Source organism: Felis catus, chromosome D3 (genome assembly GCF_018350175.1).
Source record: "Felis catus isolate Fca126 chromosome D3, F.catus_Fca126_mat1.0, whole genome shotgun sequence".
Lineage (NCBI taxonomy): Eukaryota > Metazoa > Chordata > Mammalia > Carnivora > Felidae > Felis > Felis catus.
The window spans coordinates 22,615,040-22,628,036 of record NC_058379.1 but is presented as its reverse complement, the minus strand read 5'-3'; positions in this window follow the sequence as shown (position 1 = coordinate 22,628,036).

The following is a 12,997-nucleotide window of genomic DNA, read 5'->3' as shown; positions in this document are numbered from 1 at the left end:
CTTGAAATCCAGCCTCCCCCACCGCCCTGTCCCCTGTGCCATCAGCCAGGTGAACTCTGCTGTCTCTCTGGCCCTTGGATCCACAGAGATTTCTTTTGTAAAGTGAAGAAGATTTGAACTACATTGGTGGTTTCTGAGTTTTGTGGGTGTTTTTATTTTGTTTTTAGTCTCCCTTCTTAAAGGAAAATCTCATGTGATATCCCAACATGTAATAAAACGCTGAGCTCTGTCTCTCGGTGTGCTCTATTTCCCCCACCACCACCACCCCACCCCAAAATAGTCCTGGGTTACCTCTCCTCCCCACAGTACTCCCTCATGGCCCAGTTTGAAACCCACAAGGGTTTTTCTCTGAGGCACTTCTAGCTCCAATGCTCTGCAATTCTACAAATGACCCCACAATATGGTGAAATGCAAAGGAACATAATGGGGGGCAGGGGTGTATATGGTGGCCCCTCAGGGTCTTACAAGGCCTGGGGGATGGCTATGACTTGGATTATCCTTGAACATGCTGAGATGGAAAATTCTGGTCATCCGAGTATTCTGTTTATTTCTGTGGGTCCCTGGATAAACAGGAATTCACAGTACCCAACAAAGATAAACTTATGGAACTCATTACCCCAAAAAGGGTTATAGGCCAAGGATGTGAGCACACCCCAGCAGGCCCCACTGTGTTTGGGTGATGGAGCCCAGAGAGGAGACACCAAGGTCTGGTGCCAGCCTGACAGTGGTCACAGCCCCAAGACAGCAGCTGTCCTGAGACTGTAACTTGGAAATGTCCCACAAGCACTTTCTCATCCCTTTGCTTAAGAAACTGAGGCTCAGAGAGGTAGAATCACTTCCAAGTAGCAGAAGCCCAAGTCCTCAGCTCCATTGTCAGAGGCCTCCCACATCATCCACCAAGTAGCTATCGTCAGCAGACCAAAGCTTGGACTCTTAATACGGAAACTGGAGCTGTTTGGAGCATGCCTTCTCATCAATACATATGTGCTCAGATGGCTCTGGGCAGAGTATTGAGTTAGATGCTGATAGCAGAGAAACGAATAAAGGCATGGCCTCTGCAATATCAGAGGAAGAAGAGGCCAAAGTTAACTCTGCCAGGCAGCTGGTGGTTGAGCATTTGAAGAGGGTTTCATCGAGAAGGGGATGCCTGAGTCCACTTGGAGGCTGAGTAGTCAAGTAGCAGATGGAGGCAGCAGGGAACAGCATTTCCCTCAGAGGGAAGAGCCTGTGCTAGTGTGCAGAGGCATGAGAGAGGATGTCGAAGGATTCCTCCAGCTCTGCCTCAGGTGTTGGTGGGTCATTAAGAGATGATGAGGGAGAAAATGTATGTGTCCCAGGATCAATATCTCAGAGGAAGAATAAGGGTTCTCTTTCCAGAGTAAGATTCTCAGGCTTCAGGGTCCCAGGGGCTGCCCTTGGGAAACATGTCTGATAATTGTAAGAATCTCCTAACCAGTTCTTGCAGCCCTTTAGAGATTATATTAGTTTCCTGTGGCTGCCAGAACAAATTACCACAAACTGGGTGACTTAAAACAACAGAAATCTATTCTCTCACCATTCTGGAGGTCAGAAGTCTCTTTTTTGTTTTGTTTTTTTAATTTTTTTTTTAACATTTATTTATTTTTGAGACAGGGAGAGACAGCATGAATGGGGGAGGGTCAGAGAGAGAGGGAGACACAGAATCTGAAACAGGCTCCAGGCTCTGAGCTGTCAGCACAGAGCCTGACGCGGGGCTCGAACTCACGGACCGTGAGATCACGACCTGAGCCGAAGTTGGATGCCTAACCAACTGAGCCACCCAGGCGCCCCGAGGCCAGAAGTCTTAAACCAAAGTGTTGGCAGAGGCATGCTTCCCCTGAAGGCTCTAGGGGAGAATCTTTCCTTGCCTCTTCCAGGTGGCTTCTAGAAGGTGGCTCCAGGCATTTCTTAGCTTGTGGTGAGGCTACATTACTCCAATCTGTGTCTCTGTCTTCACATGTTGTTCCGTGTCTGAAATCTCACTCTGCCTTTCTCTTATAAGGACATTTGTCATTGGGTTTAGGGCCCATTTGGATAATCTAGGATGATCTCATCTAGAGATGCTTCACTTTATTACATAAGACCTTTTTTTCCAGAAAAGGTCACAGTGACATGTTCTGGGACGTGGATGTATCTTTTGCAGGGGCTACCAGTCAACCCGCTACAGGGGTCAACCATCCCACAAGCCTTGTTTTGAGGACACTGAGGCTTAGCCAGGAAAGGCTTTTGCCTGTGGTTAGCCAGTCAGTGACAGAGCTGGCACAGGGACCCTGGAACTGATGCCACCATTGTAATCATAGCATGACACACATAATGCTTAGTGTAGGCCAGACATTGTTCTATGTTGTACATTTATCCATTCAGAATGACTCCATTCTACAGAAGACAGAGGCACAGAGAGGTCTAGGAACTTGCCCAAGGCCACACAGCTGGTCTGTGAGTTCCATAAGTTTATCTTTGCTGGGTACTGTGAATTCCTGTTTATCCAGGGACCCACAGAGAGCCTGTGCTCTCCCCTGAGGACCCCATGTGTCTTCTGATATGTAAGAGTCAGTACATGTTTGTGAGTACCAGCCATGGAATGGTCCTTTGTGCAGCTCTGGGAATTCAAGGGGCTAGAACAGGAGTCTTCAGTCTAGCTGGGGAGATAAACACATACAAGATCGTTTCGTGGAATGTAGGGGAGATGCCAGCCTAGGGGTGTGGGGAGAAATCTCACAGGAGAAGAGGCTGACATTAGGAGGCCCTCGAAGGAAGAATGAAATCATACAGAAGAAAAAGAATGGGAAGGATGCCCTAGGCATGGAGACCAGTGGCACAGAAGCAGGGAAACAGGAATGAGCATGGCATGGCCTGGAATGAGAAGCGGTTTGGTTTTGCTGGAACATAAAATGATGGGGAACGAGGCCCATGGGTAGACCGAGCAGAGGCTGAGGTTTTGGACTCCATCCTGAGGGTAGTGGGGAGCTACCGAAGGTTTTAAGCAGAAGCTACATTGGTTGATTGGTGTTTTAGAAAGATTACTCAGGCCCCATCCTTGACTCGGGCCCAAGCCAGGCCTACTCATTGCTGGGATTAGAAGGGGGGGCGGGGGGAGTCTCTTCAGGGACCCCTCCTGAGGGTGCCGTATGCTTTGCACCTGGAGTTCAGCTCTGGTCCCTGTCTTGGCAGGTGTGAGATGAATCTGAGATTTGGAGCAGGAGGATCTGTGCCTGGTTGATTCCCCTCTGTCTCCCCTTCTATTCTAGAAGCCCAGGTCATGCTGGAAGACTGAGTGCGTGGAAGAGAAAAGGTCTACAGACAGAATTTAGCCCAACATCTGCCTTCATGTGGGGTAGGCAAATGGTGGCTTCTGGGAAAGATGCCTAACAAGGCATTAGAGGAAGTTGGCAGGTCAGCATTTCCCAGACCATGTCCATAGAAGGTAGTTCTGGAAGATCCATGAACACATTGTCTGCTCCATCCACATCTGACCATCTTAAAGGCTCTGAGAAGTCCTGCAATAAAGACATTTAAAAACAAAAATTTTTTTTTTAAGTAAGCTCTACTCCCAGTATGAGGCTTGAACTCATGACCCTGAGATCAAGAGTCTCTACCAACTGAGCCAACAAGCCATCTCTGAAGACATCTTTTTGATTTTGTTTAAGCCAGTATTCCCCAAACTTTTTTTTAAATTGAAGAATGGTTGACACATAGTGTTACATTAGTAGATGCAGGGTCCTTGTATTCTCTGAATGCCAATGAATTTCCCCTAAGAATGGAGAGCAGTAGTACCCACTTTGGGCTGTGCTGGTGCAGAACAAGGAGCACCGGGCCAGGAGTCAGAAGGCAGAAGTAGAGTTGGTCCTTGCAGAGACACCCCCACTTCTCCTCCCCACTGCCTCCTTTCGGGCAGTTGTGTTCTCTATTACAGTGACCTCATGGCCCCCCTGTAAAAGGGATCTTGTGTTTTCACTGTGGGGTTCTAGTGCCGGGCACAGAGCCAGGCACTGAATGAATATATGAATGAGAGTCTAAAATGAGACCTGCCTCTCCAATAGGATTATTAGGAAATTAAATAAATGAATGCCTGTGAGATGAGTTTTCCATTAGTAAATTTTACAGCCCTGGTCACCTGTAAGGGAGTATTTTTTAAATACCCTATAATCCAAGGGGGCCTTACCCCACACCAATTTGCCATGTGCCTAAAATTCCACCATTAATCACTCATTTGCCTTAGGGTGCTGAGGATCCCAATTAAAATGTAAATATGTGACCTAGCGGTGTCTCTTTTGGGCCACCAGCACTCTGACGCGGCATCAGACCATCATCATTGGCAATTTGTCCACCAGATTAATCTAATCCAGATGAAACAACTCAAAAGTGGGAAGGTCCTATGTGGAAGAAGGGGGAATATGGGACATAAAATGATGTTGCTGGGGGCTCTGGGGGGCTTGGGAAGCAGGGGTGGGGCTATACACTAAGCTTGATGGCTGTCCCAAAGCCACCCTCTACCACTGCTCCCATCCAGACAGGGCTGGACCATGTTCCTTCCTCCCAGGACATCCGGGTCAGGCGGTTTGGAGGGGGACGGGCCAGGGCTGGGAGAAAGTCTGGCCCATTTTGCCCAGCGCTGCCGATCTGCCCCTGGAGGGGTCTGAGCCGTGTCTGCAGGAAGCCCACGTGACGCAGCCCTCCTGGTTCTCCTCCTGGCCGCTGGGGTCAGGCCAGCTGTGGGCTCGGGACCAGACGCTCCCGGGACCGGGTGCAGGAAAACAGGAAGGGACGTAACTGCTGGTCATGGTCAGGATTAGGGCCTTCCTCCTTTCCCCCTTTCTACCCCTTACTCCCCGGACCCCCACCCTCAGCACCCACCCGGTGGCAGCCCCTGCTGGCTGGCAGCTCCTCCTTTCTGGGCCAGAGGAGCCTGTCTTAGTGGTCTTATGCAAGGGGGGTTTGGAAGAAGTATTGTCTCTTGGCCAGAACTGCTTCATTCTTGCCTTAAGCAGCCCAGGCAGCCCCAGCGAGGCAGCGGATGGCGAAACGAGGCTCCTCCTCCATCGGGTCTCCACTCAAATGTTGCTTCCCCGGCCACGCGGCTCTGCCACAGCATTCCCATTATTTCCTCCAGGGCATTTCTCAACCTGCTGATAGCAGCCAGCGTGTGGACGTGTTTATCCTCTCTTATCCCACCTTGAAATGAAGCTACGTGAGAGCAGGAACTTGTATCCAGCAGCTTCTAGCACACAGTAGGTGTTTAATAAATACCTGTTGAACAAATGACGGAATTAAGAACTGGGCCTGGAGAAGAGGACCAGTCTTTGCCAAGGTCACCTGGAAGTCAGTGAGGGGCCAGGCCTAGAGCCCAGGCTCCCTGGACCCCCAGGCCGGGGCTCTTTCTATTTGCTTCCAGGCTGCATCCCCAGGGCGACAGTGCCCACTTTCTTCTGCAAATATCTCCTCCATCCACCCCAAGAAAGGAGTATTTTACTCTGTGGGCTCCAGCCACACACCCCACCACCCTACAGCAATCATGTCCTGACAGAAACCAGAGCTCAGCCAACTTTTTTTTGTAAAAGGTCTGATATGACTTTAGGCTTTGCACGTCATAAGGTCTCTTGCAGATGCTCAACAATACTGTAGCATGAAAAGCAGCCAGAGACGATATGTACATGAATGAGCGTGACTGTGCTTCAAGAAAGCTTGATTTCTAAAAGCAGGCAGTGGGCCAGACTTACCAGACCCAAATCTAAGACATTAAGTTAAATTTGAATTTCAGCGTCCTGCATTGTTTTCTACAACCCTAAGCTCGTGGGCCAGTGTGCTGCCCGGGTAGAGATTCTGAATTGGCATGAACCTTGGAAGTGACAGAGAAGAGAATCATCATGAAATGTTTATCATGCTGGTGGCATTGAGCTGAGAGCCTTCCTTTCATCTTCCCAGCAGCCCTGCAAGGGTGGGATGTGGGACCCCCTGCCCCAACCACTGACACCGTACAAGAAAATGGGGACTTACGGAAACTGAGAAGCTCAGTTTTTCATAGCTAGTCAGGGACAGAGCCAGGATCCAAACCCAGGGCAATCTGGCCCCAAAGCCTGTGCTCTCTTAAGCCTATCTCATTATATTTTGTGGAAACCAATGTTCAGAGAGGTGAAGTGACATGTCCAGAGCACACAGCAATGGGGAGTCCTGCCTGGACTAGGATGAAGTCTTCCTGGCCTCTCATTCTCTGAGCTTCCGGGGACCACCCAACAATTCTGTGAATGAACTTGTGTTGTGTCCACCTTTTGGATTACTTCTGTGTGTGTGTGTGTGTGTGTGTGTGTGTATACGTGTGTGTACACATGCACGCATGCATGAATGCATGTAACCAAGAGCAGAAGCCATGGGTCCAGTCAGTTTCTGGGGGGTTGGATCTTGTCTGGTTGTAGATTAGATGGTGCGAAATGATGTATTGATTGATGGACTCGTTTAACCAGGGCTTCTCAACCTTGGCACAGTCGGGCCGATGATTCTTCATGCAGGGGGCTGTCCTGTGCACTGTGGCACAATTAGCAGCACCCCTGGCCTCCACCCACTTACTAGATGCCAGTAAGTAGCACACCCAATCAGCTGTGTGTGACACCAAAAATGTCTCCAGACAATGCCACACATCTCAGTGTCAGGGGAGGGGACGGGAGCATTGGGAAGAAATAGTCCCAGGCTGAGAACTACTAATTTTGCCTGATTCAGAGATCTGAATCTCCACGAGGGTCTCCTGCAGAAGCCTGTATTCACCCACCCTCCAGAGGCCCACACATCTCCCTAGACCTTTGGCGGAAACATTCTGAGCATCGAGAACAGTACCACTGGGAAACCCTGAAAAAGCAGAAGAAAGGTTTATGGTAGCCAAGCCGCGATAAAAGTCGCTGTGAACACAGAATAAACCCCAGTCCCTGTACCTGTGCTCTGCAGGCAGCAGGTGATGCCTGAAGCCAGAGGTTCCAGAAACTGTCTCTGCACCAGAGCACCCCGGAGCTTGTTCAAAGACCCACTCAGAGCCTGTCCTCAGGGACCCACATGGACTCTGGAGGATAGTCTAGGAAGCTGTCTGTCCTGTATTTCCTCTTGGACCAGCGAGCTCTGTTCCAATAGGTGTTTGAGGCTGACTCCTGAAGGCCCCTCAGAGGGAATGAAATGGAGGAAATTGGGGGCCCAGGGTTGCTCTCAGGAAGAATCTTTGGACAGGAGACTTGGGGGTGCAAGACTCCTGCCACGTGGGTGGCTGACTTCTTTCCATCAGGCTGGTCTGGTGGAGAAAATGACCTCACCTGCTTGGAAGAACCCTTGGCGGTTACTGGGATCTGGGGTCGGGGAGGGGTCCCCAGGGCCAGACAGAGAGGAGCTTGGGGGCTGAGAACACCTCCCCCCAGCCTGGCTGCAGCCCAGCCTGGCTGCCTGTGGTCTGGCCCGGGAGCAGGGGACAGACCTCCCCCGTGGCTGGCACCCGCTCAGCGGCCTCTTCCCAGCCACGGCGGGGAAAGTGAGAGGGGCTGACGTGGGGCTGACCTCACGATCGGCTCCTCATCCTCCAGCACCTCCCTCGGGGGTTCACTGCTGCTGGGAAGCAGGACCTCCTTGGGGTCACTGGGCGGGAGGGGAAGCGATTAGAGGATGCCCCAGGTTGAAGTGGGGGAGGAGGTGTTGGGTCTGTGTCCCTAGCAAGGGCCAGGGGTTGGGGCGGGGGGGGAGACAAAAGGCCCCCTTGCATCCCAATACCTCTTCTGTTGCCTACAGGAGATCTGAGGTTTCTTTTAGGAGATTCACCATGGTAGAGGGGCTTTCAAATTTCTAGAAAAAGAGGCTCCTGGGTGGCTCAGTCCGTTAAGCCACAGACTCTGACTCTTGGTTTTGGCTCAGGTCATGATCTCACAGTTCATGGGATGGAACCCCAAGTGGGGCTTGGTGCTGACAGCATGGAGTCTGCTTGAGATTCAATCTCTCTCTCTCTCTCTCTCTCTCCCCCTCCCCCACTCATGTTCTCTCTCTTTCTCTCAAAATAAATAAATGAGCATTTTTTAAAAAGTTCTAGAAATGGATCAAAAATGGACAGCTCTTGGGGACACCTGGGTGGCTCAGTTGGTTAAGCGTCCAACTCTTGATTTCAGCTCAGGGCTTGAACTCATGTTTGTGAGTTCAAGCCCTGAGTCAGGCTCTGCACTTACAAAGTGCAATGGGATTATCTCTCCCTCTCCCTCTCTCTCTGTCTCTGTCTCTCTCTCGAAATAAATAAACACACAAAAAATGGACGGCCCTCGCGGACACCATAGGAAGAGGCAGAGGGGACGTGAATATTCATATGATACCTGGTCACTTAGCCTACATGCCAGATGTTATGGCATCTACTCCTCTCAACGGCTGTAGAAGGGCCATGTGACAGACAAGGAAACCGAGGTGCGGAGAATTTAACAAGCTTGGCTGAGCTCCCACAGCTGGAAAGATGAGAGACCCAGCCCCCTGCTGGGTGCTTACTGTAGGTCAGCCCTTCTCAGACTCAAATGAACAGAATCCCCTGGGAACCACCCTGAAATGCAGACTTCAGTTTGACCTGTCTCGGGTAGGGCTGAGATTCTAAATTTCTCATAGGCTAACACTGTTAAGCGCCTGGCACGGGCTTTCAATAAACGGAAGCTAATATTTCTATTACCTGTGTAAAGTACCTACAATATGCATAGTAGGTGCTCCATAAACAGCAGGTGTCATTGTCCTTGTGAAACAGGATCACATAAAGAAGAGCTAGGTGAATTCTAGAGCCCCATGCAAACATATAATTGGAGCTAAAATGGACTTAAGGCAGTCAAACTGAAGGAGTCAAGGAAGACTTCATGGAAGAGGTCCATTTGAGCAGGCGCTTGAAGGACCAGAAAGAATTTTCTACTCAGAGAAGGAGGAGGGGCAAAGGTGTGTAGAAGTAAAAGGGTATGGAAATTTACCAGATCACCTCATGGCCAGAGGGAGGGGGGCGGGAGTGAGGTGAGCCCAGAAGGTTAAGTTGGGCAGGATGAGCCATGTGATTCCCAAAATGAAAATGCAGGGTCCCTTGAAGGAGGTTGGATGGGTATATTCGTGTCCTCCAGCTGCTGTAACACGTCACCACAAACTGGGCGGCTTAAAACAGCCATCTATTCTCTCACAGCTCTGGAGGCCAGAAATCTGAAATCCAGGGATTGGCAAAGCTAATCTCCTTCCCAAGGCTCTAGGGAAGGAAACTTCCTTGCCTCTTCCGGAGTCTGGTGGCCCCAGGCATTCTTTGGTTCCTGGCTGCATCCCTCCAGTCTCTGCCTCCGCCTTCACATGGCTTCCTCCTCTTCTTTCCTCTGTGTGTCTCTTATAAGGACACTTGTCCTTGGATTTAAGGTTCACTTGGATAATTTGGGATGATCTCACCTGGAGGTCCTTAACTTAATTACATCTCAAAGATTCTTTTTCCAAATAAGGACACATTCACAGGTTCCAGGGACTAGGACTTGGAAGTATTTTTTCAGGGGCCACCGTTCAACCCACTGGAGTGGGCTATGTCCCTCTCCAAGATGGGACCAGAAAAGCAGGCAGAGGAGGAAGCTAAGAATTCTCCCCGTAGGCTGCCCGCGTCTGGCCTTTGCCTGTGACACACTCTTCTTCCAAGAGCCAACCGTCCTTCTGGGGAACTGGGAGGGTTCCAGCTGGCCTGCCAGGGCGGAGGGGTGGTGCCTTGGTGAGCAGAGCCAGGAGAAAGCCTGCTGACAGGTAGAGCCATTCCTGGCTTTGATTCATTGACCGTCGGGGCAAAAGCTGGACTGAGCTTCTTGGAATTACAAAAATGCCTCACACATATTTTCCTCCCAGCCGGTGGTTTTGTTCTCAGCCAGCGGAGAAGGCCTGTCTGCTCCGTTAACCCCCGCTCAGCCTCCCATTCCCTCTCCCGTCTGAGTCTGCGGCTCCCTCATTCCCGCCCCGCACCTCTCCCCCTAGAGACACCCTCTCTTCACCACCAGTCATTGAGGCTGGAGTGGGCAGGGCTTGACCACGTCCTCATAATTGAAATATTTGGCTCTTCTAGTGAGGCCAAAGTGGGGCGGTGCTTCCCCCAAGTCAAAGGGACAGATTCAAGCTGGGCTCTGCTTCAGGCAGGAGGGGGCGTGGGAAGTGTACTGGACACTGTAGCCAGTGGCCAGCAAAAGACTTTCTTCTCAGCCCCAGAGGATCCAAGTGGCCTTGGAGCAAGGCAGGGGCAGAGACTCAAGGCCCAAATCCCTGCCTTTGTCATGGTACCATCCTCCTCACCCCTCCCCTCATGGACCACCTGGCATAACTCCAGGCTCACAGAATCCTCCAGGAGGGAGGAAGTCATCTGATGTCCGTTTTGTAGGTATATTGTGCATCAGTAAAAAACGTTCTTCAAAATCCTGGGGACAGAGGGAGCTTCTGAGGCACAGTCAGCCCCTGCTGCACCCTCAGGACTCAGAAGCCCACTCTTGGGTTGGGCCAAAGCCCCGGTTTGCACCTGTGTCATCCTAGGCTCTTGTAGAATTCTCTTCTTTGGGCTGCATTGGATGCCGGGCATCAGGTTTTGCCAAGACCACTACAGAAACAACCCCTGGGAATCCCCTTGCTGCAAGACCCATCATACGACTATTACCACCCCCCATGGGTCTCAAGGGAGAAATCACCTTTAGAACCAGACCCAGGATAGGCTCTGTTTTCCCTGAGCCTCAAGAAAGCCTCCTCCTTTCTGACTTAGAGAATTGCACAACAGACTACATTTCCCTTTTTCCTTTCACTGCCAGGAATCTCAGAGCCAACTTTGAAGCTCAATCAGGGTAATTTTGTGGCCCCTTGTGATCTGAAACACTTATTTTTCTTTCTGTGATCTTAGTTTTCTCACTCTGCTTTTATATTCTCTGATGCTGATTCTCTTGATCCATTTTATCAATTTTTTCATTAAGTGCCTTATGTTGTAAGCTGCTTTGCATGCTGTTTAGGACAAAGAGGACTATAAATAAATAAATACATCGTGGTTCCATTTCAACGTTAATTGTATTGCTAAAAATATGGTAGTTTAGCATGATAAGTGAATTCTCCTACTGCATTGTCTAAATTTAGGGCAGAGGTGACCCAGAAATTATTTTTCTTCTATCACTAATTCTTGAGGTCCTTGGGTGTGAAGCCTGGCACATAAAGGCCCTTACTGGTCTTGACCAGGTGAGTGTACAGATGATGAAAATAAAGATGAGCAAACTCGTGGGGCGCCTGAGTGGGTCAGTAGGTTGAGCGTTCGACTTGCTCTGGTCATGATCTCGCGGTTCGGGAGTTGGAGCCCTGCGTCAGGCTCTCTGCTGTCAGCGTGGAGCCTGCTTTGGATCTTCTATCTACCTCTCTCTGCCCCTCCTCCACCTCACACATGCTCTTTCTCTCTCAAAAATAAATAAATGTTTAAAAAATGTTAAAAAAAAAAAAGACGAGCAAGCACGAAGAGCATCTCTCATAAGCTGAGTGATGTCAGGGTAGTCCTTCAGTGTTCTGGGGCTTCTGTTTCTTTATCTAGAAAACGGAAACAGTAATGTAGTCCCACCTTCAAAATGGTTGGGAAGATGTAGTGACGAGTAAGAAAACACTTTGTAAACTGTAAACTGTAGGACCATCATGGAGCCTGTGAGCTGGTGTGTCCAGGGGAATAGCTGTTGGTGATCATCCTGTTGGGATGGGAGTTCCCCTGTTCTGTTGACCCCCTGAAAGCCAGGACGGAAGAAGGCTCAGCTGGGTATCTGGGCTGCTCCTGGCTCCAGTGCATCCCTGGGGTCAGAGGCCCCTCCGTGCCGGTCTCCTCCAAGCCTGGGGCTTAGGCCACCGTCAGAGGACCACCATCAGCTGGAAGGTTGTCCACTCGGCTTGCCTCCTTTCCCATCAGCCCGGCCTCTGGCCGCCTGGCCTCCGAGCTGTCAGATTCTGCCTTCTGCATTCATGGGGGAAAGGACCCCTTCCCCTTCAGAGAGAGCGCCTGTGCCTAATTCATTCTGCTTCCTCCAACTCCACCTAGCCGGTCCTGATTCCCACAGTGTTTCCATCTCCCTGCTCATGGGATCCCTTTGGCAGCCCTTCGAAGCAGACAGAACAGCATTCATCACCGATTCCTCTTGCAGTTTCACTGATAAGAGAGCTGAGCTCACCCGGGAGGGTCACAGGACTGCACGTGGCAGAGCCGCTGAGGACCCAGGCCTCAAGGGCAGGGCTTTCCAGGCCGAACAAAGGCCTCCCTTCCTCCCACCAACTGATTGTTTTCACCTCTTATTGGGACAGTAATCCAATAACCAATCAACAGTCCTTTGTTCTGTCTGGCCAGGGCAGGGCAAAGCACAGAACACCTGTCCTCTCCTCAGGGACCCAGAGCTCCGAACTCCCCTGCCTCAGACAGAGGTGAGGGAAATACCTAGGGGCCCAGGCACCTGGCTGGCCCCACAGCACAGCAGACAGGATGTGACATCCCTGTACTTCCCTCATTTCTGTGCCTTGGTGCTTGTTTTGTTTTCCTCTTGTTTCCTAGTAAAGATTTCTTTTGAAAAGCTACAACCTTGTCTCCCAGGAGAGAAGGGGAAGGAGGGCAGTGCTGGTGGGGAGTAGCTTGACCATGGGATCCAGCCCGCTGGGAGGGGCCGTCACCGGCTGGGCTTGGGGAGGAAGAGACCCAAATAGCTGTGGCTCAGGCCCCAGGGACCAGGCAGACTCCCCCTCCCAAGCCACTGCCTGTGCCGCCCTTGACGATTTACACTTGGCATCTTCATAGACTCAGGAGGAGTGAGAAAAGGAAGGACTGCAAGGTGGCCTTTCTCAGACTTGGATAGCCACACAAATCCCCTGGGATCTTCTTAAAAGGCAGATTTCTATTCAGCAGGTCTGGGGTGGGGGTGGAAGCAAGATTCTGCGTTCCTGATCAGCTCTCAGGTGAGGCCAACGTTGCCCAGTGTCGTGGGTCAAGGCCCTTCAT